Source organism: Anomaloglossus baeobatrachus, chromosome 10, assembly GCF_048569485.1.
Source record: "Anomaloglossus baeobatrachus isolate aAnoBae1 chromosome 10, aAnoBae1.hap1, whole genome shotgun sequence".
Classification (NCBI taxonomy): domain Eukaryota; kingdom Metazoa; phylum Chordata; class Amphibia; order Anura; family Aromobatidae; genus Anomaloglossus; species Anomaloglossus baeobatrachus.
In genome coordinates this window covers 155834030-155855597 of record NC_134362.1, presented here as the reverse complement: position 1 = coordinate 155855597, position 21568 = coordinate 155834030, and the positions used below count along the sequence as shown (strand labels likewise).

General features: G+C 52.4%; 1 protein-coding gene across 1 annotated transcript in view; it reads left to right on the top strand.

Annotated features, from left to right (window-relative positions):
• CYLD (CYLD lysine 63 deubiquitinase) overlaps positions 1-21568 on the top strand; it is a 147220-nt gene that overhangs the window by 98093 nt on the left and 27559 nt on the right. The window lies entirely within an intron of this gene.

Below are 21568 nucleotides of genomic sequence, written 5' to 3'. Positions count from 1 at the left end.
TTGGACCGGAGCACTCATCCCCAGGGACATGGCCCTGCGTCTCAGCAGCTAAGTACCTGAGACGTTTATGTTGGGGGTCCCGGTTCTTTATTGTAAGGGGAGAGTATGCTGTATGTGATTGTTTTTAACTTTTCCGGCGGGTTCTCCAGCTTTTGCCCGAGAACAGCACCGATGGTGCCTGCTTGTCGGCCTCGCCGCTTAAATTTAAGCCCCGGCTTCGCCGGAGGCCTAGTTTCGTTTTCCTGCCCTCACATGTCACTCATGCAGAGGGACAGGTTCGGCTCCTCCCGGCGGCCGTTCTACACAGGGGAGGGACACTCCCCACTGCTGGGGCGTCCCTCCTTCCCGGCAAGTCTCTATAGCCCTCCAGTTCCCGCTTTTTTATAGGAACGCCCCTAGTCCCGCCCCCTCTCTTCGCTCCGGTGGCCATTTCTCAGGCAGAGTTCACTCTGCTCTGGGACATCCTGCATTCTGCATCTCTGCTGAGGTGCTGCGCTCTGGGGGACCGGGCTTCGGGATCTGGAGGGCACACAACACCGCGCTCAGCGGTCTGGTAAGCCACAGCCGGTCTCCGGTTGTCGAACTCTGTATATTCTCCCTGGGGTTCATTCTCTGCAAAGCCCCCACTCCAGCAGCATGTCTCACACAAGGAGCAAGGCTCCAAAGTTTTATTCTGCATGCACTGCATGTAAGCTCCTGCTGCTGAGCCGAGCATTTATCCACACTGTGATGGTTGCTCTAACTTGGCGGTGCCACAGCCTGGAGTCTCATCCCCAGTGGTCTCTCAGGCTGCTGCTGCACCTGTGATTGAAACCTCGGCCTGGGTAGAGTCCTTTTCTAGGTCCATATCCCAGTCATTTGCTGAGTCCATGGGACTTTTGTCCAGGACTTTGATGAATATGCATCAGCCCCCCTCACAGGGTGCCTCTAATACTCTTGACAGAGGACTCCTATCCTCTGACCTCCGTCCATCAGAGCTCACGGAGGATTCATCATCTGATCCCAGACCCCGTCCTTCTAAGAGAAGGCGCAGGGTTTCCTCCCCCTCCCCATCCCACGGCTCTGTCTCAAGAGCTGACTCTCAAGATGAGGAGGATGCCCTAACTGGGGGCTCGGAGGCTATGTATCCCATCGATTTCTCTGAGGGTGACTCAGATCTTAGTGATTTGATTGCTTCTATTAATTCTGTGCTGGATCTCAATCCGCCAGTGTCAGAGGAGCAACTCTCTTTGGCAGAAAAACATCAGTTTACCTCGCCTAAGAGAGAAGAGTGTGTTCTTTAACCACTCCAGTTTTCAGACCGCTGTGACCAAACCCAGGGCCTGCCCTGACAAACGCTTTCCAAAGTGTGGTTCTGATGACCGGTTTCCATTTCCACCTGAGGTGGTCAAGGAGTGGTCTCACTCCCCAAAGGTAGACCCTCCGGTGTCTAGGCTATCAGCCCGGACCGTTGTGTCGGTGGCTGACGGCACCTCACTTAAGGATTCCACTGACCGTCAGATTGACCTTCTGGCCAAATCTGTGTATGAAGCTGCGGGGGCCGCGTTTTCCCGACTTTTGCAGCAGTGTGGGCTCTCAAAGCCATCTCTGCTTCTCTAGAGGAGATGCATTCCCTCACCAAGGAATCTATGCCTGAGATGGTTACCTTAACTGCTCAGGCTTCAGCCTTTTCATCTTATGCCATGTCTGCCATGCTAGAGGCTGCTCACCGCACTGCGGTGGCTTCAGCTAATTCTCTTGTTATCCGCAGGATTTTGTGGCTTCGAGAGTGGAAGGCAGATGCTTCTTCCAAGAAGTTTCTTGCTGGGCTCCCTTTTGCTGGTTCACGGTTGTTTGGTGAACAGCTGGATGAAATCATTAAAGAAGCTACTGGCGGGAAGAGTACTTCCATGCCACAAACCAAGACCAGGAAACTCGCCCAGGGTAGGAATCAATCGAGGTTTCGTTCCTTTCGTTCCTTTCGTTCCTCCAACTGGTCATCCTCTAAGCCTTCCGCCTCGTCCGCTAACTCAGCCAAGGATCAGAAATCCAACTGGCGCCCAAAAGCGCGTCCGCAGAAGACCGCAGGAGGTTCTGCCACTAAGGCAGCTTCCTCATGACTCTCGTCCCGCTCCAGCCACGTCCTTAGTCGGTGGCAGGCTCTCCCACTTTGGCGACGCTTGGTTAAAGCAAGTCTCCGTTCAGTGGGTGAGAGACATCATATCTCACGGCTACAGGATAGAATTCTCTTCCAGCCCTCCAAACAGATTTTTTTCTCTCAACTCCCCCCTGCTCCAAGGCCGCCGCTTTCTCGCAGGCCGTGGCGTCCTTGCAGGCAAACGGAGTGATTGTCCCAGTTCCCGCTCAGGAACGGTTCAGAGGTTTTTACTCAAATCTCTTCCAAGTTCCAAAAAAGGACGGTACCTTCCGGCCCATCCTGGATCTCAAGCTTCTCAACAAGCATGTCCGGGTGCGGCATTTTCGCATGGAGTCCCTGCGATCAGTCATAGCCTCTATGACCCAAGGGGAGTTCCTGGCGTCCATCGACATCAGAGATGCCTATTTACATGTGCCAATCACAGTGTCACATCAGCGTTGGTTACGTTTTGCGATAGGAGAGGATCATTTCCAATTCGTGGCTCTCCCCTTCGTGTTAGCCACGGCCCCTCGGGTATTCACCAAAGTCATGGCGGCAGTGATTGCGGTCCTGCACCTCCAGGGGTTAGCAGTGCTTCCTTATCTGGATGACCTTCTGGTCAAGGGTCCATCCAGCGCAGACTGTCAGCGGAGTGTTTCGCTCACTCTCGCCACCCTAGCCCAATTCGGGTGGATTGTCAATCTTCCCAAATCCACTCTGACTCCGACCCAGAGTCTCACGTACCTAGGGATGCAGTTCGAGACTTTGCCGGCACTTGTGAAGTTGCCCTTAATCAAACAGCAGTCTCTCCGGCTAGCGGTGCGCTCTCTCCTGAGGCCCCGCCGTTATTCCCTCAGGCGCCTGATGCAGGTGCTGGGTCAAATGGTGGCTTCCATGGACGCGGTTCCCTTTGCCCAGTTCCATCTGCGTCCTCTGCAGCTGGACATTCTCCGCTGTTGGGACAAGCGGCCTTCCTCCTTACAGAGGTTAGTGGCTCTGTCGCCACGGACCAGGACCTCTCTTCAGTGGTGGCTTCGACCCCTCTCCCTGTCCCAAGGGCGCTCCTTCCTGGCTCCGTCCTGGGTGATTCTCACCACGGATGCCAGCCTATCCGGCTGGGGAGCGGTACATCTCCACCACAGATCTCAGGGCACTTGGACTCCGTCCGAGTCAGCCCTTTCAATCAATGTGCTGGAAACCAGAGCTTCTAGCTCTCCTAGCCTTTCACCACCTGTTGGCGGGCAGGCACATTCGAGTCCAGTCAGACAACGCGACAGCGGTTGCCTACATCAATCACCAAGGCGGGACACGCAGCCGCCCGGCAATGTTGGAGGTCCAATGCATTCTTTAATGGGCGGAGGACTCCAAGTCCACCATATCCGCAGTCCACATCCCTGGCGTAGAAAACTGGGAGGCAGATTATCTCAGCCGTCAATCCGTGGACGGTGGCGAGTGGTCCCTGCACCCGACAGTGTTTCAGTCAATCTGCCGCAAGTGGGGCACTCCGGACATGGACCTAATGGCATCCCGTCACAACAACAAGGTTCCAGTTTATGTGGCTCGCTCCCACGATCCTCAGGCCTTCGCCGCGGACGCTCTGGTTCAAGACTGGTCCCAGTTTCGTCTGTCCTACGTGTTTCCCCTTCTAGCTCTCTTGCCTAAAGTCCTGCGCAAGATCAGAATGGAGGGCCGTCGAGTCATCCTCATTGCACCGGACTGGCCCAGGCGAGCTTGGTATCCGGACCTGCTCCGTCTGTCCGTGGAGATGCCGTGGAATCTTCCGGACCGTCCAGACCTGCTCTCGCAAGGTCCGTTTTCCCGCCCGAATTCCGCGGCACTCAAATTGACGGCGTGTCTCTTGAGTCCTGGATTTTGACGGCTTCTGGTATTCCTCCTGAAGTAATCTCCACTATGACTCGGGCCCGTAAGTCTTCCTCCGTCAAGATCTATCACAGGACTTGGAAAATTTTCCTGTCCTGGTGTCGCTCTTCCGGCCATTCTCCTTGGCCATTCTCGTTGCCGACCCTTCTGTCTTTTTTACAGTCCGGTCTGCAGCTAGGACTGACCCTCAACTCTCTCAAGGGACAAGTCTCAGCTCTATCAGTGCTGTTCCAGCGGCGTCTCGCCCGGCTGGCTCAGATCCGCACCTTCATGCAAGGTGCGTCTCACATCATTCCGCCTTATCGGCGGCCCTTGGATCCCTGGGACCTTAACTTGGTCCTCACAGTATTGCAGAAACCCCCCTTTGAGCCTCTTAGGGAGGTTTCTTTGTATCGTCTTTCTCAAAAGGTGGCCTTTCTAGTTGCCATAACTTCTCTCAGGAGAGTCTCTGATTTGGCTGCGCTCTCCTCGGAGTCACCTTTTTTGGTTTTTCACCAAGACAAGGTAGTTCTCCGTCCGACCCCGGACTTTCTTCCTAAGGTGGTCTCTCCCTTCCACCTTAACCAGGATATTTCCTTGCCTTCCTTCTGTCCGGCCCCTGTTCATCGCTTTGAGAAAGCGCTGCATACTCTAGATCTGGTGCGTGCTCTCCGGATTTATGTGGCTCGCACCGCTGCGCTTAGGCGGTGCACCTCTTTTTGTGCTAACCACAGGGCGGCGCAAGGGTCTCTCTGCTTCTAAGCCGACCTTGGCCTGTTGGATTAGATCGACCATTTCGGACGCCTACCAGAGTACTCGGGTGCCTCCCCCGCCGGGGATCAAAGCACACTCGACCAGAGCTGTCGGTGCCTCTTGGGCTTTTAGGCACCAGGCTACGGCTCAACAAGTCTGTCAGGCTGCCACTTGGACTAGCCTGCATACCTTTTCGAAGCACTACCAAGTGCATGCTCATGCTTCGGCAGATGCGAGCTTGGGCAGATGCATCCTTCAGGCGGCTGTCGCCCACTTGTGAAGTTAGGCTCCGCCTACTTCTTAGTTTTTTCTGTTTATTCCCACCCAGGGACAGCTTTGGAACGTCCCATGGTCTGGGTCTCCCAAAGGAACGATAAAGAAAAAGAGAATTTTGCTACTTACCGTAAATTCTTTTTCTTATAGTTCCGTATTGGGAGACCCAGCTCCCTCGCTGTTGCCTGTTGGCAATTTTCTTGTTCCGTGTGTTATCACCGGCTGTTGTCGTGGACAGAGTCTCCGGTTGTTCCGGTTCTTACTCGGTTCTACTTGTGGGTGGCTATTCTCCTTCAGCTTTTGCACTAAACTGGCTAGGACTGGCTACCAGGGGGTTTATAAGCTCAGAGGGAGGAGCTACACTTTCAAGTGTAGTACTTTGTGTGTCCTCCGGAGGCAGAAGCTAAACACCCATGGTCTGGGTCTCCCAATACGGAACTATAAGAAAAAGAATTCACGGTAAGTAACAAAATTCTCTTTTTTCCCGTCTGTCTCTGTCTGTCTCTGTCTGTCTCTTTTACAGTCTATCTCTTTCCCCGTCTGTCTCTTTCTCTCTCTCTTTGTCTCCCCACCGACATATTACCTCACACATAAGTTTCTTATACTATGAATGTCTTTTGTTCCTATAGCAACCAATCACAGCTCCTATTAATAACCTGTAGTTCCAGGCTCCATTCACTTTAATGGAGGCATGTTTTTTGGAGAGTAACTGTAAAGCGCGGGGTTATATTTTCCTGTCAAAACATAGTCTACGATGTTCCCTGAGTCACATGAGGCGTCTGTGCAAAATTTCGTCATTGGAAAAGCGACGATGCGGATTCTTTTAGCGGACACACGCACACACGCACACACCTTTATATATTAGATTGTTTTACATAATGGGACTTATCTGGCACCGCGCACTTCTGTTTGGCAGGTGATGATGATGTTACAACCTTTACCAGTACTAGGCCCACCATCTGCATTGGATGGATGTCTGCCAAACGATGCTTCAGCCGATTGTTCGCCCAACACTCATACACCGTAGCGCTCGTTCAGTCGATCGATTCTGTTTTCTCTATGCAAAAGCTTCCGACAGGCGGCTTCTTATTTCTGGGATAACAAACTGATTGGCAATCTGAAATCAGATATACCTGATCAACCTCTTCCCCCGACATTCTGAGGACTCAATACACATTAGTGTCGGCTGAGCCCGTCATTATTGGTGGGTGCAGCCAACATCAGTCTTATGTGTATGAGCGGTGATTATAGAAGGGTTAATAGTTTGTCTATTTCTTTATTAAAGATATTTTATTGTTCCATTAGTAAGTATATCTGGTGGTAGTTCATAGTCATTATGGAGCCTTCGGAATGAGAAACAGGCTCAAGGATTATTATTGTCTGCTAAATGTTCTTCTTATCTTCTTCTTATCTCATATGCATGACTCTACATTTTTGTTTTGCTAAAACTTAAAGGTCATATGAGCAACTTGTAAAGTCCAGCTAGAAGCCTTTTTTGCAATATCACATTGATCTGTAAATGGTATAAATAAACTGTACCTTGGCTGAATAAACAGAAAACTGATCATGCTCACATGAATGCAGGTCTTTTCTCCGAGAGCCCGATCTTGATTAGGCCTGAAGAGGCCAAATTCAGAGGACCTCACTGGTGATCCCATAAGCTGACTTTTGAAACATAACAGCTACAACAGCGGCAATAGTACTCGTATGATCGATGGATGAGAAGCTGGAGGCCCAAAAAGGGAAGTTTAGGAGGACTACTACTGACAGACTAGAGAAAGCGTTTTTCTTGCTTTGTACACAAGGGTCAGTGAAAATAAGGTTTCTTTGTCGCTCCATTGGGAGACCCAGACAATTGGGTGTATAGCTTCTGCCTCCGGAGGCCACACAAAGTATTACACTTTAAAAAGTGTAACCCCTCCCCTCTGCCTATACACCCTCCCGTGGATCACGGGCTCCTCCGTTTTATGCTTTGTGTGGAAGGAGGCACACATCCACTCATGCATTCTCATATTAGTTATGTCGGTTGAAAGAAAAGAGGGCCCCCACGGCCCCGGCATGTTCCCTTCTCACCCCACTACGTCGGCGGTGTTGTTAAGGTTGAGATACCCATTGCGGGTACAAAGGTCGGAGCCTCATGCCGTCTCCTTCACCATCCCTTAGCGGCTGTGGGAGAAGTGGGATCCTGAACGGTCATCCAGTTGCTGGGACCGTGCTCCCTCCGCAGCCCCTTTGGGAATCTGCCGGACCGGAGTCTATTCAACCTCAGGGACCGGGCCCTGCAACTCTAAGGTACTCTGTGTCCCCATTGGGGACTGTGCAGGAGCGCACCTTCTTCCCGGACGCTGCGGCAGCTGCTGAATTGTGAAGACCGGCGGACTTCCGCGCCGACCGTGCCTGCTTGTCGGGCGCAGTCTCTAATTTAGTCCCCGGCTTCATCGCGGCCTAGTCGCAAAAATCCAGCCCCCGGGCCTGCCTGTCAGGGGTAAGGGCGGGACTGCCGACCTGACGTCGGATGTGAGGGCTGGAGCATCCTGCATGTTTTCTCCCCCCTCACTGATCACTGTGGGGACCCCAGATTCCCGCACTTTCCTGGCGCCGCCCACGGCTCCACTCCTCCCCTGAGATCTCCGGCAGCCATTTTTTGGGCATTCTGCCGGTGGAGGATTCTCAGGAACAGCTCTGCAGCTCCGGGGGACCTAAGGCTGGGAATCTGGAGGCACACACTCCGCTTGTTAGCGGTCGGTAAGCCACACCGGCCACCCGGTGCTGGTCCCCCCTAGGGTGCCGGAATAGATACGTATTTATATATATATTTCTGTTCGGTCGGGCTGTATACCCTGTTTTTGCCCATATACCCTCAGTGATCATTCTCCTAGGAGACAACAGCATGTCGTCCACAAGGAGCAAAGCTGTTAAGGCACAGGGGTTTTTTGCGGCCTGTACCTCTTGTGGGGCTATGTTACCTGCGGGTTTCACCTACCCTCACTGTGAGCAATGCTCGACCCCTGTTTCACTTGCTCAGCCGGAGCCTCGGTCACTAGTGGACCCCTCGGCTCATGTAGACCCCCCTGCTCCCCCTGTCCAGGCGGCAGGGACAGAGTTCTCCTCTTTTGCTGAGAAACTCTCTGAGTCACTTTCACAATCCATGGCTCAGTCTATGGACAAATGGTCTGCCAAGCTGCTAGAAGCTTTGCAGTCCAGACCGGTCCTTACACAGGCCCCGGCCCCTGTTGGATCATCACCTCCAGGCCCCTCTCGGTCCGAGCCGCAGCGCGCTCCCAGGTTGGGCCCTAGGTCCCACGCGGAGGACTCCTGCCAGGACCACAGTCCTAGACAGGCTAAGCGGGCTCGCTGGGAATCTTCCCCGACTTCTTCACGCTGCTCGGGTTCCCAGCTTGAGGACTCTCTGGAGGACGAGGCGGACGTCGCAGCTCAGGGTTCTGACCCTGACGTCGCCCTTAACCTCGATACACCTGAGGGGGACGCATTAGTGAATGATCTTATCTCGTCCATCAACCAGGTGTTGGATCTCTCTCCCCCGCCTCCTACTGTGGAGGAGTCGGCGTCTCAGCAGGAGAAACACCAGTTTCGGTTCCCCAAACGTACACGTAGTGCGTTCTTCGATCACTCTAACTTCAGAGACGCTGTCCAGAAGCCCAGAGCAGTTCCGGACAAGCGCTTTACTAAGCGCCTCACTGACACGCGTTACCCCTTCCCCGCTGAAGTCGTTAAGGGGTGGGCTCAATGTCCCAAGGTGGATCCTCCAGTCTCTAGATTGGCGGCTAAATCTGTGGTATCGGTGGCAGATGGCTCATCGCTAAAGGATGCCACTGACAGGCAGATAGAGCTCCTGGTGAAGTCCATCTATGAGGCCACGGGCGCGTCTTTTGCCCCGGCCTTTGCAGCCGTGTGGGCACTCCAAGCTATCTCGGCTTGTCTGACCGAGATTAATGCTGTCACACGTAATTCTGCTCCGCAAGTTGCGTCTTTGACTTCTCAAGCGTCAGCTTTTTCTTCCTACCCCATGAATGCAGTCCTAGACTCGGCTAGCCGTACAGCTGTGGCATCCGCTAACTCTGTGGCAGTCCGCAGGGCCATGTGGCTGCGCGAATGGAAGGCAGACTCGGCCTCCAAGAGGTTCTTAACCGGTTTGCCGTTTTCTGGCGAACGCTTGTTTGGCGAACGATTGGATGAGATTATTAAGGAATCCAAGGGAAAGGACTCCTCCTTACCCCAGTCCAGACCTAAGAGACCTCAACAACGGAAAATACAATCGAGGTTTCGGTCCTTTCGTCCCTCCGCCAAGCCCCAATCCTCTTCGTCCAGCAGGCAGGAGAAAGGCCAGAGGAACTCCTATGCGTGGCGGTCCAAGTCACGCCCCCAAAAGGCCGCAGGAGGCACTGCCTCCAAGGCGGCCTCCTCATGACTCTCGGCATCCCCTAACCGCATCCTCGGTCGGTGGCAGGCTCTCCCGCTTTGGCGACGCCTGGTGGCCACATGTTCAAGACCGATGGGTGAGAGACATCCTGTCTCACGGTTACAGGATAGAGTTCAGCTCCCGTCCTGCGGCTCGTTTCTTCAGAACCTCTCCGCCCCCCGCTCAGGCCAACGCACTTTTTCAGGCGGTGGACGCTCTGAAGACAGAAGGAGTTGTGACCCCCGTTCCCCTTCAGGAACGTGGTCGCGGCTTTTACTCCAACTTGTTCGTGGTGCCAAAAAAGGACGGATCTTTCCGTCCCGTTCTGGACCTCAAACTGCTCAACAGACACGTGAGGACCAGACGGTTTCGGATGGAATCTCTCCGCTCGGTCATCGCCTCGATGTCACAAGGAGACTTCCTAGCATCGATCGACATCAAAGATGCTTATCTCCACGTGCCGATCGCACCCGAACATCAACGCTTCTTGCGTTTCGCCATCAGGGACGAACACCTTCAGTTCGTGGCATTGCCTTTCGGCCTGGCGACAGCCCCACGGGTTTTCACCAAAGTCATGGCATCCGTCGTGGCTGTCCTACACTCTCAGGGCCACTCGGTGATTCCCTACCTAGACGATCTCCTAGTCAGGGCCCCTTCTCGGGTGGCGTGTCAACACAGCCTTACAGTCGCTCTGACGACTCTCCAGCAGTTCGGGTGGATCATCAACTTCCCGAAATCCAAGTTGACACCGGCCCAATCACTGACTTACCTCGGGATGGAGTTTCATACCCTTCCAGCGTTAGTCAAGCTACCGCGAGACAAACAGCTTTCTCTGCAGGCAGGGGTGCAATCACTTCTTCGGACTCAGTCACACCCCTTAAGGCGCCTCATGCACTTCCTGGGGAAGATGGTGGCAGCGATGGAGGCAGTGCCGTTCGCGCAATTCCATCTACGGCAGCTCCAATGGGACATTCTCCGCAAATGGGACAGGAGGTCGGCTTCCCTCGACAGGACCGTCTCTCTTTCCCTTGCAACCAAGACATCACTTCAGTGGTGGCTCCTTCCCAATTCTCTATCGCAGGGAAAATCCTTCCTACCCCCAACCTGGGCTGTGGTCACCACGGACGCGAGCCTGTCAGGGTGGGGAGCGGTTTTTCTCCACCACAGGGCTCAGGGAACCTGGACTCCGATAGAGTCTTCCCTTCAGATCAATGTTCTGGATATAAGGGCAGTGTATCTAGCCCTATTGGCTTTTCAGCGGTGGCTGGAGGGCAGGCAAATCCGTATCCAGTCGGACAACGCCACTGCCGTTGCATACATCAACCACCAAGGCGGCACTCGCAGTCGTCAAGCATTCCAGGAAGTCCGGCGGATTCTGCAGTAGGTGGAAGCCACAGCCTCCACCATCTCCGCAGTTCACATCCCGGGCGTAAAAAACTGGGAAGCAGATTTTCTCAGTCGTCAGGGCATGGATGCGGGGGAATGGTCTCTGCACCCAGAAGTGTTTCGAGAGATCTGTCGCCGCTGGGGAACGCCGGGCGTCGATCTCATGGCGTCACGGCACAACAACAAAGTCCCGGCATTCATGGCACGGTCTCAGGATCACAGAGCTCTGGCGGCGGACGCGTTAGTTCAGGACTGGTCGCAGTTCCGACTGCCTTATGTGTTTCCTCCTCTGGCGATGCTGCCCAGAGTGTTACACTCAAGATCAGGTCCGACTGCCGTCGCGCCATTCTCGTCGCTCCAGACTGGCCGAGGCGGTCGTGGTACCCGGATCTGTGGCATCTCACGGTGGGTCAGCCGTGGGCGCTTCCAGACCGCCCAGACTTGCTGTCACAAGGGCCATTTTTCCATCTGAATTCTGTGGCCCTCAACCTGACTGTGTGGCCATTGAGTCCTGGCTCCTAGCGTCCTCAGGATTATCTCAGGATGTCATTGCCACCATGAGACAAGCCAGGAAGCCAACGTCCGCCAAGATCTATTACAGGTCTTGGCAAATCTTCTTATCCTGGTGCTCTGATAACGGTTTCTTTCCATGGCCGTTTGCCTTACCCACTTTTCTTTCATTCCTCCAATCCGGAATGGTCAAGGGTTTGTCACTCTGCTCTCTCAAGGGCCAAGTATCGGCGCTCTCCGTATTTTTTCTAAAGCGTCTAGCCAGGCTTCCGCAGGTCCGCACGTTCCTGCAGGGAGTTTGCCACATAGTCCCACCTTACAAGCGTCCGCTGGAACCCTGGGATCTTAACAGGGTGCTAACGGCTCTTCAGAAACCACCTTTCGAGCCGCTGCGGGATGTCTCTTTATCACGTCTTTCGCAAAAGGTGGCCTTTCTAGTGGCAGTTACATCACTCCGGAGAGTGTCTGAGCTTGCAGCGCTATCATGCAAAGCCCCCTCCCTGGTGTTTCACCAGGATATGGTGGTTCTGGCGTCCGGTTCCGGAATTTCTCCCTAAGGTGGTATCTCCTTTTCATCTCAATCAGGATATCTCCTTACCTTCATTTTGCCCTAATCCAATTCACCAATGTGAAAAGGATTTGCACTCTTTGGATCTGGTGAGAGCACTCCGCTTCTACGTGTCTCGCACGGCGCCCCTGCGTCGTTCAGATGCGCTCTTTGTCCTTGTCGCTGGCCAGCGTAAGGGTTCGCAGGCTTCCAAGTCAACCTTGCCTCGGTGGATCAAGGAACCGATTCTCGAAGCCTACCGCTCTTCTGGGCTTCAGCTCCCTTCAGGGCTGAAAGCCCATTCTACCAGAGCCGTGGGTGCGTCCTGGGCATTGCGGCATCGGGCTACGGCTCAGCAGGTGTGTCAGGCAGCTACTTGGTCTAGTCTGCACACTTTCACGAAACACTATCAGGTGCATACCTATGCTTCGGCAGACGCCAGTCTAGGTAGGCGAGTCCTTCAGGCGGCGGTTGCCCACCTGTAAGAGGAGGGCCGTTCGGCTCTTTTTATTGAGGTATTCCTTTACCCACCCAGGGACTGCTTTTGGTCGTCCCAATTGTCTGGGTCTCCCAATGGAGCGACAAAGAAGGGGGGAATTTTGTTTACTTACCGTAAATTCCTTTTCTTCTAGCTCCTATTGGGAGACCCAGCACCTGCCCCTGTTTCCCTTCGGGCTGGTTGTTCTTTTGTGTACACATGTTGTTCATGTTGAATTGTTCTTTTGGTTCATGGTTCAGTTCTCCGAACATCCTTCGGATTGAATTTACCCTAAACCAATTCATAAGTCTTCTCCTTCCTGCTTTTGCACCAAAACTGAGGAGCCCGTGATCCACGGGAGGGTGTATAGGCAGAGGGGAGGGGTTACACTTTTTAAAGTGTAATACTTTGTGTGGCCTCCGGAGGCAGAAGCTATACACCCAATTGTCTGGGTCTCCCAATAGGAGCTAGAAGAAAAGGAATTTACGGTAAGTAAACAAAATTCCCTTCTTTTGTGAATAGCCCTTATTAAAAGCAGCAGCTCTGAAAATGAAGACTAGATTTAAAGAGGACCAACCACCAGGATTTTCCTATATAAACTAAAGCCAATACTATACCTGCGCTATCATACTGATTCTATACATACCTTTAGTTGTGAGATCGCATGTATAGTTTCTGAAATACAGGCAAATAAAGTTTGTGAAGTGCACTGTTATTTGATTGGTAGCAGCTAAGGAAAATATCTAATTGGTGGGTTGGGTTTTGCTAGTTATTCCTGTCCCTGTCTGCTGCCTGTCCTTCCTCCCTCCCTCTATCTCTGTTATTGCAAGGGTAGGAAGGAGGGAGGAAGGACAGGAAGGCAGACAGGTGGGTATAACTAGCAAACCCGACGCAGCAATTAGATATTCTGTAGCTGCTATCAATCAAATAACAGTGCATTTCACAAACTTTACTTGCCTATATTTCAGAAACTATACCTCCGATCTCACAACTAAAGGTATGTATAGAATCAGCATGATAGTGCCAGTGTAGCACTGGCTTTAGTTTTATATAGAAAAATCCTGGTGACTGGTCCTCTTTAAATTCACTTTGAAATGGGGAATACTCTATTTCTTTATCGTTCCTTCCATGGGAGACCCAAACCACGGGTGTATAGCTAGCGCCTCCGGAGGACACACAAAGTACTACACTCAAACGTGTAGCTCCTCCCTCCGGGCTATATACACTCCCTGGATGACAATCTACCCCGTTCATTGCTTTGTGTTTCAGGAGGATACACACACTTGCATTCTCTGATATTTTTTTTTTTTTTTCATTTTTATTTTAATTTTAAAGATTTGGAAGAAAAGCGGGTCCAGTCTGGACTCCCGGCATGTCCCTTCACACCCCACTCTGTCGGCGGTGCTGTTAAGGTTGACTTTATAAGGCTGGAGCCTTCACATGCCGTGCTCCTTCACATCCTCTAAGAGGCTCTGGGTTGAAGTGGGAGCCTCCACGGTCCTCTCTGCCTGCAGAGGACCGGTCTCCATCCGCAGCCCTGTCTGGTCCCTGCTGGAAGGAGCATTTACCCCCCTCTCCAGGGACATGGCCCTGCGTCTCAAAGCTAAGTATTGAGACGTTTTTCAGGGGTCCCGGGTACTTTTATTAGGGGGACAGTATGTGTTTTAGCGTTACTGTAAATTCCGGCCGATTCTGGGGATTTCCCCTGAGAACCGCGCCGAAGGTGCCTGCTCGTCGGTCGCATTTTTAAATCTAGGCCCCGGCTTCAGTTTGGGCCTAGTTTCGGTTTTGGCTTCTCTGCATGTTTTGCATACAGTGCCGCCCACCGCCCGACCAGCAGAGGGGAGGGCACTCCTCTCTGGGGAGATGTTCCCTCCCCTGTATATCTCCCTGTATCTCTCTGCCCTCCGTTTTTCCCGCTCTTGGGCTTATACACGCCCCCCCTCTTTCTCCCAGCGCCATCTTCTCAGCGTTCTTACACTGGAAGGCGCTGGATGCTGCAGCTGCATACTGTTAGGCAGGCTGACGCTTCACAGGGGAGCGGTGGAATCCGGAGGGCACACAGAGAGCACGGGCTGGTAAGCCACAACCTCTGGTTGTGGACTTTTATTACACTCTCAGGCATTCTATAGGAGTGTATTCTGGCTGCAGAGCTTCCACCTCAGCAGCATGTCTGTCACTAGGAGCAAGGCTGCAAACATGTACGCTATATGCACTGCATGTAAGCTCATTCTGCAGAGCCAAGCACATACCCACATTGTGATGCCTGTGCTAACATGGTTGTGTCTCAGCCTGGAGCCTCCGCAGGGGTCCCTCCGGCTGCTTCGGCCCCGGTGGCTGAACCCCCGGCTTGGGCAAGCTATTTCCCAGTCTTTTGCCGACTCCATGGAGCAGCTGTCCCGGACACTGCTGACCATGCATCAGCCCCCTTCTCAGGGTGCTTCGGCTGCTCCTAGCTCTGCGGAGCTCCCAGAGCATGTCCCAGGACCCCGTCCCCCTAAACGGAGACGCAGGGACCCTTCTCCTTCCTCTTCCCACGGCTCTGATTCACGTGCCGAGGTACAGGGCGAGGAGGACTCGTTTACTGTGGGCTCAGACGCTACCTCTATGTACCCCATTGACTTGTCTGAGGGTGATGCGGATGTTAGTGCCTTGATTGCGTCCATTGACTCCGTACTGAACCTCAACCCACCAGAGTCTGAGGAACAAGCCTCTCTGGTAGAGATACACAAGTTTACCTCACCTAAGAAAGCTAAAAGTATGTTTTTTAACCACTCCAGCTTTCAGACCACTGTTACCAAACCCAGGGCCTGTCCTGACAAACGTTTTCCGAAGCGTAGTTCAGATGACCGTTTTCCTTTTCCACCAGAGGTGGTTAAGGAATGGGCTCAGTCCCCAAAGGTAGACCCTCCGGTGTCCAGAATCTCAGCCCGCACAGTCGTAGCTGTGGCTGATGGCACTTCTCTTAAGGATCCCACTGACCGCCAGGTTGACCTTTTGGCCAAGTCTATATATGAGGCGGCTGGAGCCTCGTTCTCCCCGTCTTTTGCGGCAGTGTGGGCTCTCAAGGCAGTCTCTGCCTCTCTGGAGGAGATACATTCCCTCTCCAGGGACTCTATTCCTGAGATGGATGCCTTAACTCCTCAAGCTTCGGCTTTTGCATCCTACGCCATGTCTGCCATCCTGGAGGCTTCTCACCGCACGGCGGTGGCCTCCGCTAACTCCCTCGCGATCCGCAGGATCTTGTGGCTTCGAGAGTGGAAAGCAGACGCTTCCTCTAAAAAGTACCTTGCGGGTGCGGAGCGCAGGCAACGGCACTGGGAGGAGTGGGAGGACAGACAGACAGACAGAGGCGATGTGTCCCACTCTAATCAACCCACTGAACCGGGGGACCAGAGAGCGAGCACCACATATGCGAGCTCCCTACCCACCATTGCTACTGACAGGACACACCAAGTGTGCCCACCGCACCCCCCAGAGTCTCCCTTTTGCTGGGTCCCGGCTGTTTGGGTAACAGCTGGATGACATAATCAAGGAGGCTACTGGCGGGAAGAGTACTTCCTTGCCTCAAACTAAGGCCAGGAAACCTGTCCAGGGCAGGATCCAATCGAGGTTTCGTTCCTTTCGTTCCTCTAACTGGTCATCCTCGAAGCCCTCGACCGCGTCCACTACCGCAGCCAAGGATCGTCAATCGAACTGGCGCGCAAAGCCGCGTCCTCAAAAGACCGGAGGAGCTGCTGCCACTAAGGCAGCCTCCTCTTGACTATCTGGCTGAGCCAGCAACGTCCTTGGTCGGTGGCAGGCTCTCCCACTTTGGAGACGTGTGGTTCCAACACGTCGCCGATCAGTGGGTGCGGGATATCATCTCCCACGGCTACAGGATAGAATTTTCTTCCTGCCCGCCAAACAGATTTTTTCTGTCCACACCCCCTTGCTCCAAGGCCGCCGCCTTCTCTCAGGCTGTGGCATCCCTGCAGGCCAACGGGGTAATTGTTCCGGTTCCCGCCCGGGAACGGTTCAGCGGTTTCTACTCAAACCTCTTTCTAGTCCCCAAGAAGGACGGTTCCTCCCAGCCCATCCTGGATCTCAAGCTTCTCAACAAGCATGTTCAGGTGCGGCATTGTCGCATGGAATCTCTGAGATCGGTCATTGCCTCAATGACCCAAGGAGATTTTCTGGCATCCATCGACATCAGAGATGCCTATCTGCATGTGCCTATTGCGGTCTCACCCCAGCGTTGGCTACGCTTTGCAATCGGAGAGGAACATTTCCAGTTCGTGGCTCTTCCCTTTGGCTTAGCCACGGCCCCTCGAGTGTTCACCAAGGTCATGGCAGCAGTGGTTGCGGTCCTGCACCTCCAAGGATTGGCAGTGATTCCTTACCTGGACGACCTTCTAGTCAAGGCCTCATCCAGTGTAGACTGCCAGCGGAGTGTCTCTCTCACTGTCGCCACGCTAGTTCAGTTCGGGTGGCTTGTCAACCTGCCCAAGTCCACTCTGACCCTGACCCAGGTACTTCTGTACCTAGGGATGCAATTCGAGACTCTGCCGGCACTTGTCAAGTTGCCCTTAGTCAAACAGCAGTCCCTTCGTCTGGCGGTGCACTCTCTGCTGAGGCACCGCCGTCATTCCATCAGACACCTCATGCAGGTGCTGGGTCAGATGGTGGCGTCAATGGAAGCGGTTCCCTTTGCCCAGTTCCATCTGCGTCCCTTGCAGCTGGACATTCTCCGCTGTTGGGACAAGCGGATCTCTTCCTTGGACAGGCTGGTGGCTCTGTCATCACAGGCCAGGAACTCCCTTCAGTGGTGGCTTCAGTCCCTCTCCCTGTCACAGGGACGCTCCTTCCTTACTCCGTCCTGGGTGATCCTCACCACGGATGCCAGCCTCTCCGGTTGGGGAGCGGTATTTCTCCATCACCGAGCACAGGGCACTTGGACTCCGTCCGGATCAGCCCTCCCGATCAATGTGCTGGAGATCAGAGCTGTGTTTCTAGCTCTCCTAGACTTTCACCACCTGTTGGCGGGCAAGCACATTCGGGTTCAGTCGGACAACGCGACAGCGGTTGCCTACATCAATCACCAGGGCGGGACTCACAGCCGTCTGGTGATGTTGGAGGTTCAACGAATCCTCCAGTGGACGGAGGACTTCAAGTCCACCATATCTGCAGTCCACATCCCAGGCGTGGAAAACTGGGAGGCAGATTATCTCAGCCGTCAAACCGTGCACGGCGGCGAGTGAGCCCTGCATCCGTCAGTGTTCAGATCGATCTGCCGCAAGTGGGGCACTCCGGAAGTGGATCTAATGGCTTCCCGGCACAACAACAAGGTTCCGGTTTACGTGGCTCGCTCCCACGATCCTCAAGCCTTCACAGCAGACGCACTGGTTCAAGATTGGTCTCAGTTCCGTCTGGCCTATGTGTTTCCCCCTCCAGCGCTCTTGCCCAGGGTTCTGCGCAAGATCGGAACGGAGGGCCGTCGAGTCATACTCATTGCTCCGAACTGGCCCAGGCGAGCTTGCTACCCAGACCTGCTCCGCCTGTCCGTAGAGGTGCCGTGGCATCTCCCGGACCGCCCAGACCTTCTCTCTCAAGGTCCGTTCTTCCGCCAGAATTCTGCGGCTCTCAGATTGACGGCGTGGCTCTTGAGTCCTGGATCCTGACGGCTTCAGGCATTCCCTCTGAGGTCATCTCCACCATGACTCAGGCTCGGAAGTCTTCCTCGGCCAAGATTTCCACAGGACTTGGAGAATTTTCCTGTCCTGGTGTCGTTCTTCCGGCCATGCTCCTTGGCCGTTCTCCTTGCCGACCATCCTGTCTTTTCTACAGTCAGGTCTACAGTTAGGTCTGTCCCTCAATTCCCTCAAGGGACAGGTGTCGGCTTTGTCGGTATTATTCCAGCGGCGTATCGCCCGACTGGCTCAGGTGCGCACCTTCATGCAGGGCGCATCTCACATCATCCCTCCTTACCGGCGGCCCTTGGATCCCTGGGACCTTAATCTGGTCCTCACGGCCTTACAGAAACCCCCTTTTGAGCCTCTCAGGGAGGTTCCTTTGTCTAGACTTTCACAGAAAGTTGTCTTTATAGTAGCCATAACTTCTCTCAGGAGATTTTCTGATTTGGCTGCGCTTTCTTCGGAATCCCCCTTTTTGGTGTTCCACCAAGACATGGTGGTTCTTCGTCCGACTCCGGACTTTCTCCCTAAGGTGGTGTCTTCCTTCCACCTTAACCAGGACATTTCATTGCCCTCTCTTTGTCCGGCCCCTGTGCATCGCTTTGAGAAGGCGTTGCACACCTTGGATTTGGTGCGGGCGCTCCGAATCTATGTGTCACGCACCGCCGTTTTTCGGCGGTGCACCTCACTTTTTGTGCTAACCACGGGTCAGCGCAAGGGTCTCTCTGCTTCTAAACCGACCCTGGCTCGTTGGGTTAGGTCGGCTATCGCCGATGCCTACCAGTGTTCTCAGGTGCCTCCCCCGCCGGGGATTAAGGCGCACTCGACCAGAGCTGTCGGTGCCTCCTGGGCTTTCAGGCACCAGGGTACGGCTCAGCAGGTGTGTCAGGCTGCCACTTGGTCCAGTCTGCACACTTTTTCGAAGCACTACCAAGTGCATGCTCATGCTTCGGCAGATGCGAGCTTGGGCAGACGCATCCTTCAGGCGGCTGTCGCCCATTTGTGAAGTTAGGTTTTGCCTACTTCTCAGTTTGGTTTATTTCCCACCCATGGACTGCTTTGGAACGTCCCATGGTTTGGGTCTCCCATGGAAGGAACGATAAAGAAAAAGAGAATTTTGTTTACTTACCATAAATTCTTTTTCTTGTAGTTCCGACATGGGAGACCCAGCACCCTCCCTGTTGCCTGTCGGCAGTTTTTTAGTTCCGTGTGTTTCACCGGCTGTTGTTAGTAGACAGAGTTCTGGTTTTGCCGAGTTTTACTCTATCTCTACTTATGGGTGGATGTCCTCCTTCAGCTTTTGCACTGAACTGGGTAGATTGTCATCCAGGGAGTGTATATAGCCCGGAGGGAGGAGCTACACGTTTGAGTGTAGTACTTTGTGTGTCCTCCGGAGGCGCTAGCTATACACCCGTGGTTTGGGTCTCCCATGTCGGAACTACAAGAAAAAGAATTTACGGTAAGTAAACAAAATTCTCTTTTTTTGTAGATCTAAATTAGGGTAAGTGGTAATACAGCACCCGTAGTCCAGTCTTCAGCGAAAATTAAGACATACTTAATTCACAAAACACGTTAAAAACATACATGTTTAAAATCAGAACAGCTTACGCGTTTCAGGTCATAGAGACCCTTACCCATAGGTCTCTATGACCCGAAACACGTAAGGATGTTCTGATTTTAAATGTTTGTTTTTAACGTGTTTTATGAATAAAGGATTATTTAATTTTCACTGAAGACTGGACTACGGGTGCTGGATTATCACTTACCCTTATATAGACTGACTTCTGCAGGGGTGGACCGCCCCTTTTCTTCATCCGAGCACCCTAGGTGGTTTGGATAACATGGCTATGGTAGGCTGAAATTTACTCGCTTTCACTTCTATTTTTGTAGACCGGGGGGCAGCAATCTGCAGCATCCTGACGTTGGATTTTCACAACAGCTGAAGTGCTGCAGGTTGCTGCCACCTGCTGTAAACCAGATCTTTTCAATGCCTTGTATAATATGAGAATTCCCACCAAATAACACATCCGATGTTACTACATCAGACACATCTTTAAATACAGAAATAGAACAATGTCCTGTGTCCTAATATCAGTAACCAGAAATGTACCCTCACCATTGTGGACTTGTCTGGGCCTGTGGGTTTTACAAGGTACACGCGGCTATATAATCTGCCCAATCCTTCTGTTATTTGCCCTCTCTTGTTACATAAGGATCATATAAACCTGTAATGAGGGACTCAAAACTTTCCTGCCTCCTCAATGTTACCGGCTCCATATCTCAGCCAAGCCTGTGGACGAGGCGTAGCCGGCCTTCGATGGGGATGGTGTCGCCTTCTCCACTTCACCTTGCACGTACTTATGTCTTGCGTGTAATTTACTAAGTAGAATCCTGACTATTGTGGGATTGCAGGAAACTAATCCTAAGCTTTAATTACAACACGCAAATAGCACTTGTGGATCGGAGACGTAATCCTCCACCGAGGAGGCTGCTGAGAAGATTATTTATATTAGTGATATCAAAACTGTGGATGTAAGACAGATGCCAGGAGGCCGGTGACGGGCTCTGATGCCCCCGGCGCTCTCACCTCTCACGTCTGAGCTGTTCTCGTCCTGATGTTGCTGGTTGGCACATCTAATGTTTACAAACCCACAAATTGCCCATAGAAAAATGTAATGGCCCCTTTATTGGAAATATATTTCACAAAATGACCTACTACCAAGACCATCTCTACTTGTTAGAAGGATCCTTTAAAGTGAATCTGTTCATAAGATTATCACCTCCACTTCCAAACCACATATATATGCAAGCAGGCAGGTCTTTAAAATATAAATCCTTCAACACTTTTAGATCTTCTATCTGTTGCTGCATTCCCAAGAAATCAGAGTTTTTATTCAGCGTTAAGAGCTCTAGGCGGGACAAAGCACTTCCCAAACTATTGGCTCCCTAGGTTGTTTCCCTTGTTAGCTTGAATGATTGATAGCTTAGCATCGGTGTGACCCCAGATAAGGATATCGGGCAGTGAGCTATTATTCAGACTGAAGCCAGGTGTAGGGAAAAAAATAGGGAGCCAGAGGATTAAAAAGTGTTCTGTCATGCCCACACGAGCACGTGATGCCTTATTTGCATGTGCATTAAAACGCTTAAATTACTGGTGAATGCAGCAACAGATAAAAGATTTGAAGGTGTCAATGGATTTGGGTTTCAAATAACTGCATTCCTGTGTATGGGAATAATAAGGGGACCACAGCATATCTCATGGGATCCTCATGCACTTGGTTGTAGTTGTAGTCTGTAGGGAACATGTGGCAATTCACTGCAGAGCCACAACCATGGCAGGGGCTCATGCGCATTAATAGGTTGTATGGGTAAATCAGATCAGGTCCTCCAGAGTAAGATGCCACAGACAGCTCTCCTCTCTTAATTTATTTATACACACATATACGATCATATATAATATAATATTATATTTATATCTATATATATATATATATATATATATATATATATCTATATATATATATATATATATATATCTATATATATATATATA